This window comes from Vulpes lagopus, chromosome X (assembly GCF_018345385.1).
Source record: "Vulpes lagopus strain Blue_001 chromosome X, ASM1834538v1, whole genome shotgun sequence".
Classification (NCBI taxonomy): domain Eukaryota; kingdom Metazoa; phylum Chordata; class Mammalia; order Carnivora; family Canidae; genus Vulpes; species Vulpes lagopus.
In genome coordinates this window covers 99,689,366-99,713,130 of record NC_054848.1, presented here as the reverse complement: position 1 = coordinate 99,713,130, position 23,765 = coordinate 99,689,366, and the positions used below count along the sequence as shown (strand labels likewise).

Sequence of the window (23,765 nt, the reverse complement as noted above, 5' to 3'; positions counted from 1 at the left end):
CTGCTCTGGCCAGAGAGCAATTTTCCTTACTTTGTGAACTTTACAACTTCCCATTACAACTTATAGGAATTAGTTAGCTTGCGACTGTCTGGTCACTCTTTGCTCAGTTTTATAGGATTTTGCATTATGCATTCACAAGGGATGGCTATATAAATATCTGGAGCTTTTCTTCTTGCATAGCTCTTGTTTATCCAGAATTCTGCCCTATAGATTCTAGCCTTCTCAGTATCCTTGTATTCTGATCTCCGTCTCTTAAACTCAGCAAAGCCACCAAGCTTTGTTTAGATTCCTGATTTCTATACTCTGACTGTAGAAATTGCCCCCAAATTGAAAGCTAGAGCTATTGTAGGCTTCACTTTCTTTGTTTCCCTTCTCTCAGGGATCTGAGGGCTATTCTGTCCATTATCCAATGTGTAAAAACAGCTGTTTCATATACTTTTTTCAGCTTTCTGGTTATGTTGAGAAGTGTGGTGTTGAGAAGAAGGTTATTTAACTAAGTGTGGTCCTTGTTGCTACAGTGTAGCCGGAGTATAGGTCAGTTAATAGTTTGCTGTTTGTTATTGTCTTTGTATCTGAATTGATTGGTACCATTATCAAAAGTTCTCTTTCTGAGGCTTCTTTACAATTAACTGCAGAGATACTATTATTACAGTATTGATTTAAACAATGAAGATACAATTTCTAAATTATAACTACAGGGCACTCAGTCCTTTGGACTAAACTCGCACACTTGTCCATTCTTCTAACTACCTTATATGTAGCTGTGTTTATGTACAGTGACAAGTCTTCCCAAAACTTGAAGATCTTCATCCTTTTCTCTAAATTCTCCCACTCCACCAAGAAGCCTTCCATAACTAGGTGTCAAACTGGAGTACTTTTACTGGCCAGAAAGGTAATTCATAAGTGGAGCTATCCAAGCTTAATTTATGAGGTATCATTGATATAGACTATGAAGGTCACTCTATCATTATAGAGAATTTTGACAAACTGAAACTAAAGACAATTCAACTTTATTAAAAACAAACGGGCATGGACACTTTAAATATGTGTCCTTTTTTTTTTTTTAAAGATAATCGTATATCCATTTCAAACTAGACTAAAGAGGCATGAACAGTGCAATGGGGAAAAATTGACATAAAGGAAAATACTAGCAATATTTGAACATAGAGCTTATTAAATAATAATTGATTAAAGTAAATTGTCTAAATTTGATGATTTTACATTACTGGATAAAAGAATGTCCTTGTTCTTCGGAGATGTATGCTGTGGTGCTTGTAGTTAAATAATTATTATATCTCAACCTGCTCATAAATAATTTGGGCGGGAGAAAGAAAGAGTTGAGAGAGAGAGAAAGAGAGAATGAGAAAATAATATGATCATGTGTATTCCAGTGAGGGGAAATGTTAATATTTGGTGAATCTAGGTGAAAGTTTGTGGGAATTAATTTTATTATCATTATAGCATATAGCTTAGAATATATTTTAAAAATAAAACAGGTTGAAAGTAACCAAACAGAACTAAACAAACAAAAATAACACACTTATTTCTAAACGAAATAGATCTATATGTTAGATTTGCTTACAAATTACTGTGACATCTGATTAGTCCTTAGATTATCATTTTTTAGAAGATCTTTTATATTTTTGGATCCTTACGGCATTTGTCTCTATAACACTTGCTTGATTACATTCCACTTCTTGTTTTCATGTGTGTATATCTTAATTTTTCATAATTGGATAAGCTACTTCAGGGAAGGTTATAGCCTCTATGTATTCCTCAGCAACTAAGAGAGGTCTGAACATAGTGTTCAGAGAATAATTCTTGAATTTGGTAAATTTACATGAATTTGGTAAGTTGATCAAATGAAAACTTTCTCTATTATGGGCTAGGAATAATTATTATTTTTACTGGAGTTTTTACTTCCTAAACAATCAGAACAGTCATTTAATATTTTTTCCTTTTAAAATGATTTTAAAATTGGGAGAAACTCAATGAGTGTTAGGCTAAGAGGAGGTTATATTCTAGACCACACAAACAGGTCACTGTTCTTTTTTTGATATACAATGTAGGTCACTCTCTCTGTATTTTCATCCCCAGGCTCAGTTAGAAATTCAAAAGCGGAGCCTTACATAGTGCCCTAATTAGAAGAGGCTAGAACAAAGGACTGACATGTTAGTGAAGTTCAAAAACATTTCAGTAGAAGAGCCGCTGTCTTTACCGTCAAAGAACTGAATAATATTTAATGTTTTGTTTTTATGGAATGTCTACTCAGAATGTTACATTAAAAAGCATTTAGGATTTCCTTGTATGGTACCAGTTGAGAAGCTATAATGAATCTTAACAATTAAGAGTAGCCATGTGTGAACTGCATTCATGCTTCACCAAGTAGGATATATATATATTTTACCTTTAAAGCCATATACATTGCCTCTGTCTTGATAAATCAGTCAAATGTAGTGTTAACAGTATCCTGTAGCAATGAGAAAAGTTAACCTGAACTAAATTTGTGACTTTGTTTTAATTAGGCCACCATAGGTTCAGGGCCAAGTTTTACATCCATTCATTCAACAGTTGCCATGGTGAATAGCTAGCTCTGCTGGATGCTTTTTAAAAAAAACAATGTTTATTTTTGATGAATAAAAGTTGTATAGATTTAAGGTATGCAACATGGTGTTTTGATATGTGTGTACATTGTGAAATGATTACCACAATCAAACTAACACACCTACCACCTCCCATAGTTATCATATTTTTTATGAATAATCACCTTATCAAAGAATAACCATGCCCTAAGAGTTCATTTTAAATTAATGTGTAGCAGAAAACTACTACAGATATCTATATAGCCTAAAAATCAGATGTATGTGTTGAATGTTATTAGGAAAAACCATATTGCACAAATAATACAAACTCAAAAAAAGGGAGTTGTTGGGATGCTTGAGTGGCTCAGCAGTTGAGCATCTGCCTTCAGCTCAGGGTGTGATGAGAGGTCTGGGGATGGAGTCCAGCATCAGGCTCCCTGTGAGGAACCTGTTTCTCCTTCTGCCTCTCTCTGTGTGTCTCTCATGAATGAATAAATAAAATCCTTTTTAAAAAAGGGGTTGTTAAGTGCTATCAATGGGAATATTATGATATTTGACTTCTTTAGGAAGATTTCTCTTCAAGTCTTGTGAATTTCTTTAGATCTTTACTCCTCAAAGTATGAAACGAACAACGCAGTTTATTTTCAGGGTGTAGAAAACTAAAAAGAGATTTGGTCCCAATCTAAACACAAAGCCAAAGTGTTGCTAAATCATAAATTTCCAAAAAAAATAAATTTTAAAAAATCATAAATTTCCTTGGATCTATGAGAGAAGTGGGGTTGAAGAACAACCAAAGAGCCCAAAGTCTAAGAAAGTATAGGATTCTCCAAGAGAGATGAGATACATGTATTGGCTAACCTATGGCAAAGCACTGGACCAAAAAGGCCAGATTCTATACAAATAAGTAAAAAAAAGAAAATCAGATAAAATGTTTCAGGGGTTTTGAAAGGCTAATAAGGACTACTGTGAAAGTATAGAATCCTGGAGATTCCAGAGTGAATCAAAGTTTGCATATACTTGTAAGTTCTTTTCATGAGTTTCCAGTGGGTGTTCATTAGAAATAGAGTTGGTAGTAGGAAACTAAGTTGCGGTGATAAAATATATAGCTAAGAAAATACTCAGTAATTCCAAAAGATGACAGAAGAAGAAGAAAAAAGAAGTAAATAATAGAAGGAACAGATTGTACATCATAATCCAACCATATAAGTAATTATAATAAATGTAAATGATCTAAACACATTAATGGTAGAAATTGTCAGATTATGTTGTTTATATGAAATCCACCCTAAATATGAAGACATAGATAAAGTAAAAGGGTTGAAAAAATATTCCATTTAAATAAATTCACATTCAATAGAACTTTTAGGTAGAAAATCAGCAAACATATAGAAGACTGGAATGATAACTATCAACCAACTTGTGTTAGTAGACATTTCTAGCAAAGTTGACAAAGCAGCAGTTGAATACATGTTCTTTTCAAGTACATATAAAACATTTACAAACATAGATCATATTCTCACCTATACAACAGATTTAAACAAATGTACATAAATGAAATCATATAAAGTATGTTATTTGAGTAAAAAGGAATTAACATAGAAATAAATAGATATTTGGAGAAACAGAAACTTGGACAAGGGCATGCCAGCAGGCAGTTTATTTTGGGAGAAAACATGAACATATGGAGATGGCCGTAGGCACAGAAACAGGCACTCAAGATTAGTCATTAGGGAAATAAAAAAATTAAATCACAATGAGACAAACTATTTGAGTGATGAAAATGAAAAAAAAAAAAACATAACCCAGCATTCCAACTGTTGGGTAGGTACATAGCAACTACAACTCTCATACATTGCTTGTGATAATGTAAAATGGTACACTCTGGAAAATAGCTGGGATTTGTATTATGCACTTAAATATACACTCACCCTATAATGCAACAATCCCACTTTTAGGTATGTATTTAAGAGAGAGGAAAAGGTAGTTCACACAAACATAAGCATATGTTTTTTTTATCCAACCTTTATACATAATTATGAAGCAAGCAAAATTATGAAGCAAGTCAAATCTCTATCAAACAATAAAAGACAAACTGTGGCTCATTCGTAAAATGAAATACTGCTCACCAAAAAAAAAAGAATAAACTTCTGACATGTGAACCAATATGGTTGAATCTCAGATACGTTATTCTAAGTGAAAATATCTGCCTATGTCTCTGCCTCTCTCTGTGTGTCTCTCATGAATAAATAAATTAAATATTTTTAAAATGAGCCAATTACCTGATTATACATCAGGTAATTGATGATTATACATTTATCTAATGAAGACATAAAAATGGCCAACAGGTATGAAAAGATGCTCAGCATCAATAACTACCAGGGAAAAACAAATCAAAACCACAATGAAATAGCACCTAACACATGTTAAAATTACTATTGCCAAAAATGTGAAAGATAGCAAGTGTTGACAATGGTTGTGGAAAGAAGGAAAACCCTGGTACACTACTGATAGGAATGTAAATTTGTAAAGCCATTATGGAAAATAGTATGGAGTTTCCTCAAAAACTTGCACATAGAGCTACCATATGATCCAGCAATCCTACTTCTGGGTATATACCCAAAGGAATGAAATCAGGAACTCCAAGAGATACCTGTACCCCCATGTTCATTGCAGCACTACTCACAGTAGTAAAAATTTGGAAAAAACCCAAACACCCAACATTCATCTACAGATGAATAAAGAACATGTGATTGTCTGTATCTATAGGTATATATAAAATGGAATATTGCTCAGCTTTAAAAAAGTAAGGAAATTCTGCCATTTAGAGAACATGCATGGACCTCGAAGACATTATGATAAGTGAAATGAACCAAATACAGAAAGACAAATACTGTATAATATCATTTATATGCAGAATTGAAAATAGTCAAATTAATAGAAGCAGAGAGTAGCATAGTAGTTTCTAGGGAACAAAGAGGAGGGGATTGTGAAGATGTTGATGACGGGGTACAATGTTTCGGGTATATAGGGTGAATATTAGTTCTGGAGACCTAATATATAGCACAGTGACTCTAGTTAATAATAGTGTATTATACATTTGAAATTTGCTAGAAGGGTGAATCCTAACTGCCGTCATCACACACACACACACACACACACACACACACGCAAAACAAAAATGAAAGGAAAGGTAACCATGTGACATGATAGATACATAAGTTAACTTATATGTACTTCACAATGAACATGAAGTGCAGATATCTCTTAGAGATTCTGATTTTTTTTCCTTTGGATATATACCCATAGGTACAATTGCTGGATCATATGGTAGCTGGATCATATGAAAGGTAGTTTATCTGATGTCCCTTTTTCTTTTTTTTTTTAATTTTTATTTATTTATGATAGTCACAGAGAGAGAGAGAGAGGCAGAGACACAGGCGGAGGGAGAAGCAGGCTCCATGCACCGGGAGCCTGATGTGGGATTCGATCCCGGGTCTCCAGGATTGCGCCCTGGGCCAAAGGCAGGCGCCAAACTGCTGCGCCACCCAGGTATCCCTGATGTCCCTTTTTCTTAATGCAGGCATTTATTGCCCCTTTGCACTGCTTTTGCAGCATCCTATAAGTTTTAGTACGTTACATTTCCATGTTGTTTGTTTCAAGATACTTTTTTTACTTTCCCTTTTTATTTCATCGTTTTGACTCATTGGTTTTAGGAGTTTGTTGTTTAATTTATATATATGTGTGATATGTATAAATATGTATGATTCATCCTGTTACTGATTTCTAGTTTCATACCATTGTTGTTGGAAAAGATACTTGGTATCATTTAAATCTTTTTAAATTTCCTGACACTTGTTTTGTGACCTAAAATTTGATCTGTCCTGGAGAATGTTCCATAGGTACTTGAGATGAATGTGTATTCCTCTGCTCTTGGATAGAATGTTGTGTATACATCTTGGTTAGGCTGATTTAGCCTAAAGTATAGTTTAAATCTAATGTTTCTTTATTGATTTTTTTTCTTGATGATCTATCATCCATCATTGAAAGTGTTGTAGTAAAATCCCCTACTATTGTTGTACTGTCTGTTTTTCCCTTCATATCTGTTAGTATTTGCTTAATATATGTATGTGCTGTGATGTTGGGTATATACAATAAAATTGCATTTTCTCTTAATGAATTGCCCAATTATCATAATATAACAAGCTCCTTTGCTTCATGTTAAGGTTTTTAACTTAAAGTCTATTTTGTCTGATATATGTATAGCTACCCCTGCTCTCTTTGGTTTCCATTTGTGTGGAGTATTTTTTCTATCCCTTCACTTTGAGCCTATGTGTGTCCTTGAAGCTATGTCCTACAGGCAGAATGGAGTTAGTTCTTTTTTTTTAAATCCATTCAGCCACTCTTTTTATTAGATAATTTAATACAGTGAATTAAAAGTAATTATTGATAGGTAAGAATATCCTATTTCTATCTTGTTATTTTTTTCTGGCTGTCTTATAATTCATTTGTGTCATGTCTTTCTTCATCTCTTACTGTCTTCCTTTGTAATTTGATAATTTTACATAGTGGTATACTTTGATTCTCTTCTCTTGTGTGTATCTATCATACATTTTTGTTTTGTGGTTACCCTATAGCTATAGAAAATATAAATATAACAGTCTGTTTTAAACTGGCAACAACTTAACTTTTTTAAAAATTTAACTTCCAGTATACCTAACATATAGTTAATATTAGTTTCAGGTGGACAATATAATGATTTACAATTGCATTTATCACCCAGTTCTCATCATGACAGATGCACTTCTTAATCCCCATCACCTATTTCACTCATCTCCCCTTCTACTCCCCCTCTAGTAATCATCAGTTTGTTCTCTGTAATTAAGAGTCCATTTCTTTTTTTTTAAGATTTTATTTATTCATGAGAGACCCACAGAGAAAGAGAGAGGCAGAGACACAGGCAGAGGGAGAAGCAGGCTCCATGCAGGAGTCTGATGTGGGACTTGATCCCGGGACTCCAGGATGACACCCTGGGCTGAAGGCAGGCGCTAAACCACTGAGCCACCCAGGCATCCCTAGTTCTTTATAATTAAGAGTCCATTTCTTGGTTTCTATCTTTTTTTTAATGCTTTGCTCATTTATTTCTTTAAAAAAACAAATTTATGTATTTGAGAGAGAGAGAGAGAGAGAGAGAGAGAGAGAGAGAGAGAGAGAGAGAATGTGCATGAGTAGGGGGTAGGGCACAGGGAGAGGGTGAGGGAAAATCCCAAGTGGCATCCCCACTGAGCATGGAGCCCATGTGGGGCTTGATCCACTACCCTGAGTTCATTGCCTCAGCCAAAATCAAGAGTCAGATGCTTAACCAACTGAGCCACCCAGGTGCCCTTCATTTGTTTTGTTTCTTAATTTAATTTTTAAAAATATTTTATTTATTTGAGAAAAAGAGAGAGAGCGAGAAAGTGGGAGAGAGACCAGAAGCCAGGGAGAAAGGCAGGGGGAGAAGCAGACTCCCCACTGAGCAGGGGGTCAGATGGGGGGCTCAATCTCAGGACCCTGGGGTCATGACCTAAGCTGAAGGCAGATGCTTAACTCACTGAGCCAAATAGGCACCCACTGTTTTGTTTCTTAAATGCCACATATGAGTGAAATCATATGGTATTTGTTCTTCACTGACTGACTTATTTCACTTAGCATTATATTCTCTAGCTCCATCCATGCCATTGCAAATGACAAGATTTCATTATTTTTATGGCTGAATAATATTCAATTGCATAGGTATGCCACCTCTTATCCATTCACCCATCCATGAACATGTGGGCTGCTTCAATAATTTGGCTATTGTAAATAAGGCTTCTATAAACATAGGTGTCCAGGTATCCCTTTGAATTAGTGCTCTTTTTATTTCTTGGGTAAATACCCAGTAGTGTGATTATTAGACTGTAAGGTGGTTCCATTTATAATTTTATTTTTTTAAAGGTTTTATTTATTCATATCACACACACACACACACACACACACACACACACACACACACAGAGGGGCAGAGACATAGGCAGAGGGAGAAGCAGGCTCCATGCAGGGAGCCTGATGTGAGACTCCATCCCGGGACTCTAGGATCACACCCTGGAGCGAAGGCAGTCACTAAACCGCTGAGCCACCCAGGGATCCCTATTTATAATTTTCTTAAGGAAGCTCTATACTGTTTTCCACAATGGCTGTACCAGTTTGCATTCCTACCAATAGTACGAAAAGGTTCCCTTTGCTCCACATCTTCACCAACATTTGTTTCTGATATTTTTTATTTTAGCCATTCTGATGGGTGAAGGTGATATCTCAATTTAGATTTGATTTGGTCTTCATTTATAATGAGTGATGTTGAGCATCTTTTCATGTGTCTGTTAGTCATCTGAATTTTTTTTTTGGAAAAATGTCTATTCATGTCTTCTGCCCATTTTTTAATTGGATGATTTGTTTTTTGGGTTTTTAGTTGTGTAAGTACTTCATATATTTTGGATACTAACTCTTTATCAGATATGTAATTTGTAAATATCTTTTCCCATTCACTAGATTGCTTATTAGTTTTGTTGATTGTTTCCTTCACTATGCAGAAGATTTTTTATTTTGATGAAATCCCAATAGTTTATTTTTGCTTTTATTTTCCTTGCCTCAAGAGATCTATCTAGAAAAACTATGCTGCAGCTGATGTCAGAGACATTATAGCCTGTGCTTTCTCCTAGTATTTTTATGATTTCAGATCTCACATTTAGGCCTTTAATCCATTTTGAACTTATTCTTGTATATAGTGAAAATAAGGTGATCCAATTTAATTCTTTTGCATGTAGCTATCCAGTTTTCCCAAAACTGTTGCAGAGACTTTTTCCCATTGAATATTCTTTCTGTTTTGTTGAATATTAATTGACTGTATACTTGTGGGTTTATTTTTGGACTTTATATTCTGTTCCATTGATCCATGTCTATTGCTGTGCTAGTATCATACTATTTTGATTATTACAGATTTGTAATATAACTTGAAGTCTGAATTGTGATACCTCCAGCTTTGGTTTTGCTTTTCAAAATTGCTATGGAAATTTGGGTTCTTTTGTGGGATTTGTGGGACAAATTTTAGGATTGTGTGTCCTACTTCTGTGAAAAATGCTGTTGCTGTTTTGATAGGGATTGCATTAAATGTTTAGATTGCTTTGGGTAGTACAGATATTTTAACAATAATTGTTCTTCTAATACATGAGCATGGAATGTCTTCCCATTTATTTGTGTCATTTTCAATTTCTTTCATCAGTGCTTTATAGTTTTTAGAGTACAGGTCTTTCCCTCCTTTGGTTGTATTTATTCCTAAGCATCTTAATATTTATTGTGCAGTTGTACATGGGATTGCTTTCTTTTTTTTTTTTTTTTTAATTAACTTTTATTGGTGTTTAATTTACCAACATACAGAAAAACACCCAGTGCTCATCCCGTCAAGTGTCCACCTCAGTGCCCGTCACCCATTCCCCTCCAACACCCGCCCTCCTCCCCTTCCACCACCCCTAGTTCGTTTCCCCGAGTTAGGAGTCTTTATGTTCTGTCTCCCTTCCTGATATTTCCCAACATTTCTTTTCCCTTCCTTTATATTCCCTTCTTAATTTCTCTTCCTGTTGCTTCATTTTTAGTGTGTAGAAATGCAATTTTGGCACATTGATTTTGTATCCTAGGACTTTAGTGAATCTTTTTTTTTAAGATTTTATTTATTTATTCATGAGACACACACACACACACACACACACACACACACACACACACACACAGAGGCAGAGGCACAGGCAGAGGGAGAAGCAGGCTCCATGCAGGGAGCCCGACATGGGACTTGATCCCAGGTCTCCAGGATCACACCCTGGGCTGAAGGCAGCGCTAAACCGCTGAGCCACTCAGGCTGCCCTTTAGTGAATCTTTTTATCAGTTCTAATTCTAGCAATTTATCAGTTCTAGCAGCTTTTTAGTGGAGTCTTTCAGGTTTTCTATATAGAATATCATGTCACCTGCAAATTACGAAAATTTTACTTCTTCCTTACCAGTTTGGATGGTCTTATTTCTTTTTGCTGTCTAGTTGCTGTGGCTAGGACTTCTAGTACTATGTTAAATAAAAGTTGTGAGTGTACATCTTTGTCTTGTTCCTGACCTTATAGGGAAAGCTCTCAGTTTTTCACCATTGAGCATGATGTTCATTGTGGGGTTTTTGTATATGGGCTTTATTATGTTGAGGTATATTCCCTGTAAGCTTCCTTAGTTGAGAGCTTTTATCATGAATAGATGTACTTTGTCAAAGGCTTTTCCTGCATTGGAATGATCATATGGTTCTTATCCTTTCTGTTATTGATCCAATGTATCACATTGATTGATTTGCAAATATTGAAAGAAACGTGCATCCTAGGAATAAATTTCAGTTTATCATGGTGAATAATTTTTTAATGTATTCTTGGATTTGGTTTCCTAGTATTTTGTTGAGGATTTTTGAATCTATGTTCATCAAAGCACTTGGCCTGTAATTCTCTCTCTTTTTGTGGTATCTTTATAAGCTTTTGGTATCAGGGTAATGTTGGCTTTATAGAATGAATTTGGAAGTTTTCCTTCCTTTTGTATTTTTTTGGAATAATTTGAGAGAAATAGGCATTAAGTCTTCTTCAACTGTTTAGTAGAATTTGCCTGTGAAATCATCTTGTCCTGGACTTTTGTTCCTTGGGAGATTTTTGAGTTACTGATTCAGTCTCCCTGCTGGCAATCAGTCTTTTCAACCTTTCTATTTCTTTCTGCTTCAATCTTAATAGGTTATATGTTTCTAGGAATTTATGTTTTCTAGGTTGTCCAATTTGTTGGCACATAGTTTTTCATTATAGTCTCTTAAAATTATTTGTATTTCTGTGGTGCTGGTTGTTATTTCTCCTCTTTCATCTGTAATTTATTTATTTAAGTCCTTTCTCTTTGTTTTCTGGTGAGTCTGGCTAGAGGTTCATGAATTTTGTTCATCTTTTCAAAGAAACAGCTTCTGGTTTTATTTATCTGTTTTACTGTTTTTTTTTTAAATTTTACATATCATTTATTTCAGCTCTAATCTTTCTTCCTTCTGTTGGTTTTAGGCCTTCTGTATTCTTTTTCTACCTCCCTTAGGTATGAGATTACTTTAAGATTTTTCTCGCTTCTTGACATAGGCTTCAATTGCTATAATTCTCCGTCTTAGAACTACTTTTGCTGCATCCCAAAGGTTTTGGACTATTGTGTTTTCATTTTCATTTGTTTACATGTAATTTGGGTTTCTTTGATTTTTTTAAAGATTATTTATTTATTCATAGACACACACACACACACACACACACGGAGAGAGAGAGAGAGAGAGAGAGAGAGAGAGAGAGAGAGAGAGGCAGAGACACAGGCAGAGGGAGAAGTGAGCTCCATGCAGGGAGCCCGATGTGGGACTCGATCCTGGGTCTCCAGGATCAGCCAGGCCCGCAGGCGGCGCTGAACTGCCGCGCCACTGGGGCTGCCCGGTTTCTTTGATTTTTTTAGGTTGACTCATTCACTGTGCAGTAGAATGTTATTTAACTTCCATGTTTTTGTGGTCTTTCCAGATTTTTTCTTCTAGTTGATTTCTACTTTCATAGCATTCTGACCAGAAAAAATGCATGCTATGATTTTAGTCTTTTTGAATTTGTTAAGTAAGGCTTGTTTGGTGGCCTGATTTGTGATCTTTTCTGGATAATGTTCCATGTACACCTGAAAAGAATGTGTATTCTGCTGTTTTAGGATAGAATGTTCTAAATGCATCTGTTAAATCCATCTGATCCAGTGTATCACTCTTTCTTCTATCTCATTGTTAGTGTATGGAAATGTAACTGCTTTCTGTGCTTTGATTTTATATCCTGTCACTTTGCTGAATTGCTGTAGGAGTCCTAGCAATTTTGAGGTGGAGTCTTTTGGGTTTTCCATATAGAGTATCATGTCATTTGCAAAGAGTGAGAGTTTGACTTCTTTTTTGCTGATTTGGATGCCTTTTATTTCGTTTTTTTTGTCTGTTGAAGCTAGGACTTCTAGTACTATGTTGAATAGCAGTAGTGATAGTGGACATCCCTGCTGAGTTCCTGACCTCTCCTGAGCTCTCAGTTTTTCCCATTGATAATGATATTTACTGTGGGCTTTTTGTATATGGCTTTTATGATCTTGAGATATATTTCCTCTATCCCAACACTGTGAAGAGTTTTAATCAAGAAATGATGCTGTACTTTGTCAAATGCTTTTTTTTTTTTTATCTACTGAGAGTATCAAATGGTTCTTTTCCTTTCTTTTGTTAATATAGTGTATTGCATAGATTGGTTTGCTGATGTTGAAACACATTTGCAGACAAGAGATAAATCCCACGTGGTCATGGTGAATACTCCTCTTAATGTACTTTTGGATCCTACTGGCTAGTATTTTGGTGAGAATTTTTGTATCCATGTTCATCATGGATAATGATCTGTAATTCTCCCTTTTGGTGGGGTTTTAGTCTGGTTTTGGGACAAGATAAGACTGGCCTCATAAAAAAGAGTTTGAAAGTGTACCTTCCATTTCTATTTTTTGAAATGGTTCCAGAAAAATAGGTATTAATTCTTTCTTCTTTAAATGTTTGATAGATTTCCCTTGGGAAGCCATCCAGGCCTGGACTCTTGTTTTTTGGGAGTTTTTTTTATTACTGCTTCAATTTCCTTGCTGGTTATGGGTCTGTTCAGGTTTTCTATTTTTTCCTGTTTCAGTTTTGGTAGTTTATACACTCTAGGAGTGAGGCCATTTCTTCTGGATTGCCTAATTTGTTGGGATATAGTTGCTCATACTATGTTCTTATAACTGTTTGCAATTCTTCAGTGAAGCTTCTGATCACTCCTCTTTCATTCATGTTTTTATTGACATGGGTCTTTTCTCTTTTCATTTTGATAAGGCTGGCCAGGGGATCTTATTAATTCTTCCAAAGATCCAGCACATAGTATTTTTTTTCTACTATTCCTTTGGTTTCAATAGCATTGATTTCTGCCGTAATCTTTATTATTTCCTTTCTCCTGCCTGATTTCAGCTTTATTTGCTGTTCCTTCTCCAGCTCCTTCAAGTGAAAGGTTAGGTTGGGTATTTGATACCCAACTCTTGATACTCTTGTTTCTTGAGAAAGGCTTGTATTGATATATACTTCCCTTATAGGACCACTTTTGCTGCATCCCAAAAGTTTTGTACAATTGTGTTTTCATTTTCATTTGTTTCCATGAATTTTTAAAATTATTCCTTAATGTCCTGGTTGACTCATTAATTCTTTAGTAGGATGCTCTTTAGCCTCCCTATATTTGAGTTCTTTTGGGGTTTCCTCTTGTGATTGAGTTCCAGTTTCAAAGCATTGTGGTCTGAAAATATGCATGGCATTGTCCTAATCTTTTGGTACTGGTTTAAGCCTGATTTGTGACCCAGTATATGATCTATTCTGGAGAAAAATAGAATAGAAATAGAAGAATAGTTCCATGTGTACTTGAGAAGAATGTGCATTCTGTTGCTTTAGCATGGAATGTTTTGACATATTCAGAACATGAATGTTCATGTTCATATGGGTCTATGAAGCCCATCTGGTCCAGTGAGTCATATCCAATGGGCTACTACTCAGCCACAAAAAAATGAAATCTTGCCATTTGTAATGATGTAGATAGAACTGGAGAATATTATATTATGCTAAAGTAAATAAATCAATCAGAGCAGGGCTGTTATCATATAATCTCACTCATATGTAGAATTTAAGAAACAAAACAGGATCACAGAGGAAGAGAGGAAAAAATAAAAAAAGAGAAAGTCAGAGAAGGCAAACAACTCTAAGAGACTGTTGAATCATAGGAAACAAACTTAAGGTAGCTGGAGGGCAGGGGAGTGAGTGGAATGGGGTAAATAGGTGATGGACATGTAGGCAGGCATGCTATATAATGAGCACTGGGTATTATATAAGATGGATGAATAACTGACCTCTACCTCTGAAACCAATAATACATTACATGTTAATTAACTGAATGTAAATAAAACAAATGATGGAAAAAATAAAGGGTACAAATATTTAAAAATAAAATGATATCCTATAGCAGCATATTGATGGATTTTTTATAATAAATTTATTTTTTATTGGTGTTCAATTTACCAACATACAGAATAACACCCAGTGCTCATCCCGTCAAGTGCCCCCCTCAGTGCCTGTCACCCATTCACCCCCACCCCCCGCCCTCCTCCCCTTCCACCACCCCTAGTTCATTTCCCAGAGTTAGGAGTCTTTATGTTCTGTCTCCCTTTCTGATATTTCCCACACATTTCTTCTCCCTTCCCTTCTATTCCCTTTCACTATTATTTATATTCCCCAAATGAATGAGAACATACAATGTTTGTCCTCCAATTGACTTACTTCACTCAGCATAATACCCTCAAGTTCCATCCATGTTGAAGCAAATGGTGGGTATTTGTTGTTTCTAATGGCTGAGTAATTCCATTGTATACATGAACCACATCTTTATCCATTCATCTTTCGATGGACACTGAGGCTCCTTCCACAGTTTGGCTATTGTGGACATTACTGGTATAAACATTGGGGTGCAGGTGTCCTGGGGTTTCACTGCATCTGTATCTTTGGGGTAAATCCCAAGCAGTGCAATTGCTGGGTTGTAGGACAGATCTATTTTTAGCTCTTTGAGGAACCTCCACAGTTTCCAGAGTGGCTGCACCAGTTCACATTCCCACCAACAGTGCAAGAGGGTTCCCCTTTCTCCGCATCCTCTCCAACATTTGTTGTCTCCTGCCTTGTTAATTTTACCCATTCTCACTGGTGTGAGTGGTATCTCATTGTGGTTTTGGTTTGTATTTTCCTGATGGCAACTGATGCAGAGCATTTTCTCATGTGCAAGTTGGCCATATCTGTGTCTTCCTCTGTGAGATTTCTCTTCATGTCTTTTGCCCATTTCATGATTGGATTGTTTGCTTCTTTGCTGTTGAGTTTAATAAGTTCTTTATAGATCTTGGAAGCTAGCCCTTTATCTGATACATCATTTGCAAATATCTTCTCCCATTCTGTAGGTTGTCTTTTAGTTTTGTTGACGGTATCTTTTGCTGTGTTGAAGCTTCTTATCTTGATGAAGTCCCAATAGTTCATTTATGCTTTTGTTTCTCTTACCTTCATGGATGTATCTTGTAAGAAGTTACTGTGGCCAAGTTTAAAAAGGGCATTGCCTGTGTTCTCCTCTAGGATTTTGATGGAATCTTGTCTCACATTAAGATCTTTCACCCATTTTGAGTTTATCTTTCTGTATGGTGTAATTGAATGGTCCCATTTCATTCTTCTGCATGTGGATGTCCAATTTTCCCAGAATCATTTATTGAAGATACTGTCTCTTTTCCAGTGGATAGTCTTTCCTGCTTTGTCGAATGTTAGTTGACCATAAAGTTGAGGGTCCACTTCTGGATTCTCTATTCTGTTCCATTGATCTATGTGTCTGTTTTTGTGCCAGTACCACACTGTCTTGATGACCACAGCTTTGTAGTACAACCTAAAATCTGGCTTTGTGACGCTCCCAGCTACGGTTTTCTGTTTTAATATTCCCCTGGATATTCGGGGTCTTTTCTGATTCCACACAAACTTAAGATCATTTGTTCCAACTCTCTGAAGAAAGTCCATGGTATTTTGATAGCGATTGCACAGAATGTGTAAATTGCCCTGGGTAGCATTGACATTTTCACAATATTAATTCTTCCAATCCATGAGCATGGAATATTTTCCATCTCTGTGTCTCCCTCAATTTCTTTCAGAAGTGTTCTGTAGTTTTTAAGGTATAGATGCTTTACCTGTTTGGTTAGGTTTATTCCTAGGTATCTTATGCTTTTGGGTGTAATTGTAAATGGGATTGGCTCCTTAATTTCTCTTTCTTCAGTCTTAGTGTATAGAAATGCCACTGACGTCTGGACATTGATTTTGTATCCTGATATACTGCCAAATTGTTGTATGACTTCTAGCAATCTTGGGGTGGAGTCTTTTGGGTTTTCTATGTAGAGTATCATGCCATCTGTGAAGAGGGAGAGTTTGACTTCTTCTTTGCCAGTTTGAATGCCTTTTATTTCTTTTTGTTGCCTGATTGCTGAGGCTAGGACTTCTAGCACTATGTTGAATAGCAGTGGTGAGAGGAGACATCCCTGTCGTGATCTTTATCTTAGAGGAAAGGCTCCCAGTGCTTCCCCATTGAGAATAATATTTGCTGTGGACTTTTTGTAGATGGCTTTTAAGATGCTGAGGAATGTTCCCTCTATCCCTACACTCTGAAGAGTATTGGTCAGGAATGGATGCTGTATTTCGTCCAATGCTTCCTCTGCATCTATTGAGAGGATCATATGGTTCTTGTTTTTTCTCTTGCTGATATGATGAATTACATTGATTTTTTTCAAGTGTTGCACCAGCCTTGTGTCCCTGGAATAAATCCCACTTGGTCATGGTGAATAATCTTCTTAATGTATTGTTGGATCCTATTGGCTAGTATCTTCTTGAGAATGTTTGCATCTGTGTTCATTAAGGATATTGGACTATAATTTTCCTTTTTGGTGGGGTCTTTGGTTTTGGAATTAAGGTGATGCTGGCCTCTTCGAATGAGTTTGGAAGTACTCCATCTCTTTCTATCTTTTGGAACAGCTTTAGTATAATAGGTATGGTTTCCTCTTTAAACTTAGATAGAATTCCCCAGGGAAGCAATCTGGCCCTGGACTTTTGGGAGGTTTTTGATGACTGCTTCAATTTCCTCCCTGGTTATTGGCCTGTTCAGTTTTTCTATTTCTTCCTGTTCCAGTTTTGGAAGTTTGTTTTTTTTCCAGAGATGCGTCCATTTCTTCTAGATTGCCCAATTTATTGGTGTATAGCTGTTCATAATATGTTTTTAAAATTTTTGTATTACCTTGGTGTTGGTAGTGATCTCTCCTTTCCCATTCATGGTTTTATTAAGTTGAGTCTTTTCTCTCTTCTTTTTACTAAAGCTGGCTAATGGTTTATCTACCTTATTAATTCTTTCAAAGAACCAACTCCTGGTTTTGTTGATCTGTTCCACAGTTCTTTTGGTCTCTATTTCATTGTGTTCTGCTCAAATCTTTATTAACTCTCTTCTTCTGCTGGGGGTAGGATCTATTCGCTGTTTTTTCTCCAGTTCCTTTAGGTGCAAGGTTTGCTTTTGTATTTGAGTTCTTTTCAGTTTTTGGATGGATGCTTGTATTGTGATGTTTTTCCCCCTCAGGACTGCTTTTGCTGTATCTCAAAGATTTTGAATGGTTGTATCTTCATTCTCATTAGTTTCTATGAATCTTTTAAATTCTTCTCTAATTTCCTGGTTGACCCTTTCATCTTGTAGTAGGATGGTCCTTAACCTCCATGTGTTTGAAATCCTTCCAAACTTCTTGTGATTTAGTTCTAGTTTCAAAGCATTATGGTCTGAATATGTGCAGGGGATGATCCCAATCTTTCGGTATCAGTTAATACCTGATTTGTGACCCAGTATGTGGTCTATTCTGGGGAAAGTTCCATGTGCAGTTGAGAAGAATGTGTATTCAGTTGAGTTTGGATGTAAAGTTCTGTAAATATCTGTTAAATCCATCTGGTCCATTGTGTCATTTAAAGCTCTTGTTTCTTTGGAGATGCTGTGCTTAGAAAACCTGTTGATTGTAGAAAGTGCTGCATTCAAGTCACCAAGTATAAGTGTATTATTATCTAAGTATGTCTTATCTTTGGTTATTAATTGATATACTTTGCAGCTCCCACATTCGGGGCATAAATATTCATGATTGTTAAGTCCTCTTGTTGGATAGATCCTTTAAGTATGATATAGTGTCCCTCTTCATCTGTCACTGCAGTCTTTGGGATAAACTTTAGTTTATCTGATATAAGGATGGCTACCCCTGCTTTCTTTGAGGACCATTTGAATGGTAAATGGTTCTCCAACCCTTTATTTTCAGGCTGTAGGTGTCCGTTTTTCTAAAATGAGTCTCTTGTAGACAGCAAGCAGATGGGTCTTGCTTTTTTATCCAGTCTGAAACCCTGCGTCTTTTGATGGGATCATTAAGCTCATTCACATTCAGAGTTACTATTGAAAGATATGAATTTAGTGTCATCATGATACCTATTCAGTACCTGTTTTTGTGGGTTGTTCCATTGGACTTCCTCTATTACAGAATCCCCCTTAGTATTTCTTGCAGAGCTGGCTTCGTGGTCACATATTCTTTCAGTTCCTGCCTGTCTTGGAAGCTCTTTATCTCTCCTTCTATTCTGAATGAGAGCCTTGATGGATAAAGTATTCTTGGCTGCATGTTCTTGTCATTTAGGACCCTGAATATATCCTGCCAGCCCTTTCTGGCCTACCAAGTCTCTGTGGAGAGGTCTGCTGTTAACCTAATATTTCTCCCCATAAAAGATAGGGATTTCTTGTCTTTTGCTGCTTTAAGGATCTTCTCTTTATCTTTGGAATTTGCAAGCTTCACTATTAAATGTCAAAGTGTTGAGCGGGTTTTATTGATTTTAGGGGGGATCTCTCTATTTCCTGGATCTGAATGCCTGTTGCCCTTCCCAGATTAGGAAAGCTTTTAGCTATGTTTTGTTCAAATATGTATTCTGGACCTCTGTCCCTTTCGGTGCCCTCGGGAATACCAATTAAATGTAGATTTTTCTTCCTGAGGCTGTCATTTATTTCCGTTAGTCTTTCCTCATGGTCTTTTAGTTGTTTTTCTCTTTTTTCCTCAGTTTCACTCCTTGCTATCAACTTGTCTTCTATGTCACTCACTTGTTCTTCTACCTCGTTAACCCTCATCGTTAGGACCTCTAGTTTGGATTGCGTCTCATTTCTTTGATTTTTAATTTCTGCCTGTTTAGATCTAAATTCTGCAGTCTTGAAGTCTCTTGTGTCCTTTATGCTTTTTTCCAGAGCCACCAGTAGCTTTATAATAGTGCTTCTGAATTGGCTTTCTGACATTGAATTGTAATCCAAATTTTGTAACTCTGTGGGAGAGAGGACTCCTTCCTATTCTTTCTTTTGCAGTGAGTTTTTCCTTCTAGTCATTTTGCCCAGTGCAGAGTGGCCAAAAACAAGTTGTATTGGGAAAAGGAGAATAAGAGAAAAGAGAAAGAAGAAAAAAAAAAAGAAAAAAAGAAAAAAAGAGAAAAGAAAAAAAAAAGAGAAGAAAAAAACGGGGGGGGAGCACACAGAAAACAAAAAACAATGGGGAGTATCCTCTGATTCTGTATACTGTAAATCCCTCGACTTCCCCTGGAACTTTCCAGTGCTGCTTGATCAATAACTTATTTTTCCCCTGTCCATCCAGCTGGTTCTGGGGGAGGGGCCTGCTGTGCTGATTCTCAGGTGTCAGCACTTGGGGGAGCTGCTTAGCCCCCTACCTGGTACACGGCTCAATGGGAATTGTTTATCCTGTTTATCCTGTGAGATCACTGTGAAGCTCTGTGGGGTTGTTTATCCTGTGAGGCACCAGGAGGAACAACAACAGTGGCAGCAGCCAGCTCCCCAGCCCTGGAGTCAGCTCCCGCAGTTACTATTGGAGCTCTCAGTCTGCAGGGGCCTGGATGCTCCCAGGGTGGGGGCCACTGATCTGCACAGCTCAGGGGGAGTGCCGGATCCTGGGCTGTGTCCTCCCGCGCCCTGGGCTACTGGAGTCGCTCAGGGCAGCTAGGTGTTGCATGCTCTCCCCGGAGTGCAGTTCCTCTGTTAGTGCCCCTGGGAGCCTGAGGGCTCCAGCTCCCAGTGAGCGCCTTTCCCTCTGGGAGGATTAGTGAAGCTCCTGCTTCTCTGGGACAGGGACAGGGCTTTCCTGTCCTGAGGGCACTAGCTGAGCAGCCTTAGCCAGGCTCCTTGTGGGGCCCCTCCCACTTGGATGCCTTTTGTTTCTCTCGTCAGCCCCCATCTTCCTACCTTGATAGAAGCATGAACTTGTCTCACTGTAGCATTCCAGCTGTTCTCTCTTTAAATCTCAAGCCGAATTTGTAAGTTTTCAGGATGATTTGAAAGTTATCTAGGTAATTTGGTGGGGACAGGTAACTTGGGGACCCTACTCTTCTGCTGTCTTGCCCCCTCCTCCGATTCCAATCTTTATATTGTCACTTTTAGTCTCTCTTCTACACTTAAAATATCCCTTTTAATATTTATTTCAGGGCTGGGTTTGTGTTTATGAACTCTGTTTGTCTAAAAAACTCTTCGTCTCTCCATCTATTCTGAATGATAGTTTTTTTTAGATAGCATTTTATTGGCTACAGATTTTTCCCTTTCAGCACTTTGAATGTATCATGCAACTCTCTTCTGTCTTATAAAATTTCTGTTGAAAAACCTCCTTATAGCTTTGTGGCATTTCCCTTGTATGTAACTGTCTTCTTTTTTCTTGCTTCTTTTCTCTATCACTACATTTTGCCATTTTAATTACAATATGTTTTGTTATAGATCTGCTTTTATTGATTTTGTTGAGGGTTCTCTGTGCCTCCTGACTCTGAATATCTGTTTCCTTTCCCAGATTAGGGAAGCTTTTTCAGGTATTATTTCTTCAAATGAGTTTTATACTCCCTTTTATTTCTGCTCTTTTGTGATCCCTATAACGTGAATGTTATTACATTTGTGGGAGTCATTGAGTTCCCTAAGTCTATTTTTGTTTTCCGTAGTTCTTTTTTCTCTTGATTACATTTCATTACTCTGTCTTCTAGGTTGTTAATTTTTTCCTTGCCTCTTCCAGCCTGCTGTTCATTGAATCAAACATTTTCCTCATTTCATTTATTGACCCTTTTATCTCTGCTATGTTATTCTTCATCTCTGTGTTAAGTGTCTCACTCACGTCTTCCACTCTTTTCTCCAGCTCAGTGAGTATCCTTATGATCATTACTTTAAATTCTGTATCAGGCATGTTATTCATATCTGTTTCACTTAGATTTCTGGCTATGGCCTTGTCCTGTTCTTTAATTTGTGACATATTTCTTTCTTCTCATTTTATCTAATTCTCTGTGCCTGTGTCTCTGTGTTAGGAAAATCTGCTATGTTTCCTTTTCTTTAGGATAATGGCCTTATTCAGAAGAGGTCCTGTAGTGCCCTGTTGTGTAATGTTCCCTGTTCCAGGGCCTGGTGCTTCTGGAAATGTCTGTAATGGATGCTGCATATGTTTTGCTCTTGTGTCCTGGCTGCTTTATCCTTTAGGCCAGTCATCTGCAGAGATTCTCTTTGCCAGTTGTGCATAGTGTTTGGCCCCTAGCCTGAATGTGGTGAGTTTTAACTGAGTACACTCTGGTCTGCTTGTTGTGGAGTACGCTGTGCGGGAACTGAAGCAAACGTAACTGGGACAAGGATTTCCATTGAAACACAGTTGGGTGGGGGAAGGACTTGATGTAAGCTAGTTATATAGGAGTGTCAGTGCTGTGCTGGTTTCCCCGGGTGGCTCTGTGTTTATGCTAGGGGAAAGGGAAGTAAATGGTGCCTGCTAGTTCTTTTGTTCCCAGAGGGCTCTTTCCATGAATGCTGCCTCTCTGGGACATGCTCTGAGATGAGTAAATAACTTCTACACTGTCTGCCCAAGACACTCTACAGATTGCTATTTCCACACTCTGTCCATGGACTATTTGCCCTGCCTTTTCTCCTAGAGCAGCTCCAATATCTTCTGTGCTTCTCTCTGAGCCAATCCCATTGATCTTTAAAACTCCAGGCTTTAAGCCCTGATGGTTTCAAGAACTCACAAAATACAGCCCTTCTTGCTTTCCAAGTCCATGGCTATGGGAATTTGTCTTCCCCATGTGGACTCCCCTGTGTGCTTGTCTGTCACTTTCCCTTCTCTGGCACCATGGCTCCTTTCCTACAACATTAGCCACAGTCAGTTTCTCTCCCAAATCACACCTCTATACTTCCTACCTTCTTGAATTTTACCTCTTCTCTGCCTTTAGTTTTAGAGTTTGTTTTGCCTGTCTTCAGGTTGGTTTAAAATGATTTGATCATTATGTAGTGGCATTTGTTGACATGGTGGGCCTAGGGTCCCCCTACTCTGCTACCATTTTCCCAACTCATTCCCACAACAACTTTAACTGCATATAATAACTCTGTTATTGTAGGTGTAGTTATTTTTAATAGTTTTTTCCTTTAACCTTTATACTAGAGTTAAGTGGTATCACCCCATATTACAATATTAGAATATTCCAAATCTGGCTGTATACTTACTTTTACCAATGTGTTGTATATTTTCATATGTGTTTTCATGTGACTGGTAAGAGTCCTTTTGTTTCAGCTTAAAGAATTAGTTTCATCATTTCTTATGAGGCAGGTCTAGTGACAATGAACTTCGTGAGCATTTCATATAGAAAGCCTTTATTTCATTTTCATTTTTGAAGAATTTTGCTGGGTAAAGTATCTTTGGTTTGCAGTTTTTCCCTTTTAGCACTTTGAATATATCATCCCATTCTTTCCTCACCTGGAATGTTTCACTTGTAGACTTATTGTGGCTTCCTTGTATGAGATAATTTTTTCTTGTCACTTTAAAATTCTCTCTCTGCCTTTGATTTTAGACAGTTTTACTATAATGTATCTTGGAGAAGTTTGCATTAGATTTAAATTTTAGTGTGGTCTGTTAGCTTTATAAACTTGAATGTCTAAATATCTGCCCAGGTTTGGGATTTTCTTAACCATTATTTCTTTAAATATGATTTCTGCTCCTTTCTCTCTCTCTTCTCCTTCTAGAATGCCAATGATGAATTGATTGTTTTTCATAATGGTTCCCCATAAATCCCATAGGCTTTCTTCATTCTTTTTTTCTTTTTGCTCATTTGACTGGATAATTTCAAATGAAGTCTTTGATAACACTAATTATTTCTTCTGCTTTGTCCAGTCTGCTCTTAAAACTTTCTACTGAGTTCTTCAATTTAATCATTATATTGTTCAGCCCCAAAATTTCTATTTCTATGTTGTAAATCTTAATTGAGCTTCTCATTCTGTTTTTATATTGTTTTCCTTATTTCATTAAATTGCTTATCTGCATTTTCTTATAGCTCTCTGTGTAGGTCTAGGCAAAATTTTGATTTATTTGCCTAGAAGTTCATGTATATCCATTTGTTTGGGGTCAATAACTGGAAATTTATTTATTTATTTTTTTTTTAATAACTGG

The 23,765-nt window shown here is 36.8% G+C and overlaps 1 pseudogene; it reads right to left on the bottom strand.

The window, feature by feature from the left end:
* Positions 1-23,765, bottom strand: part of LOC121482662 — a 36,190-nt pseudogene that overhangs the window by 5,406 nt on the left and 7,019 nt on the right.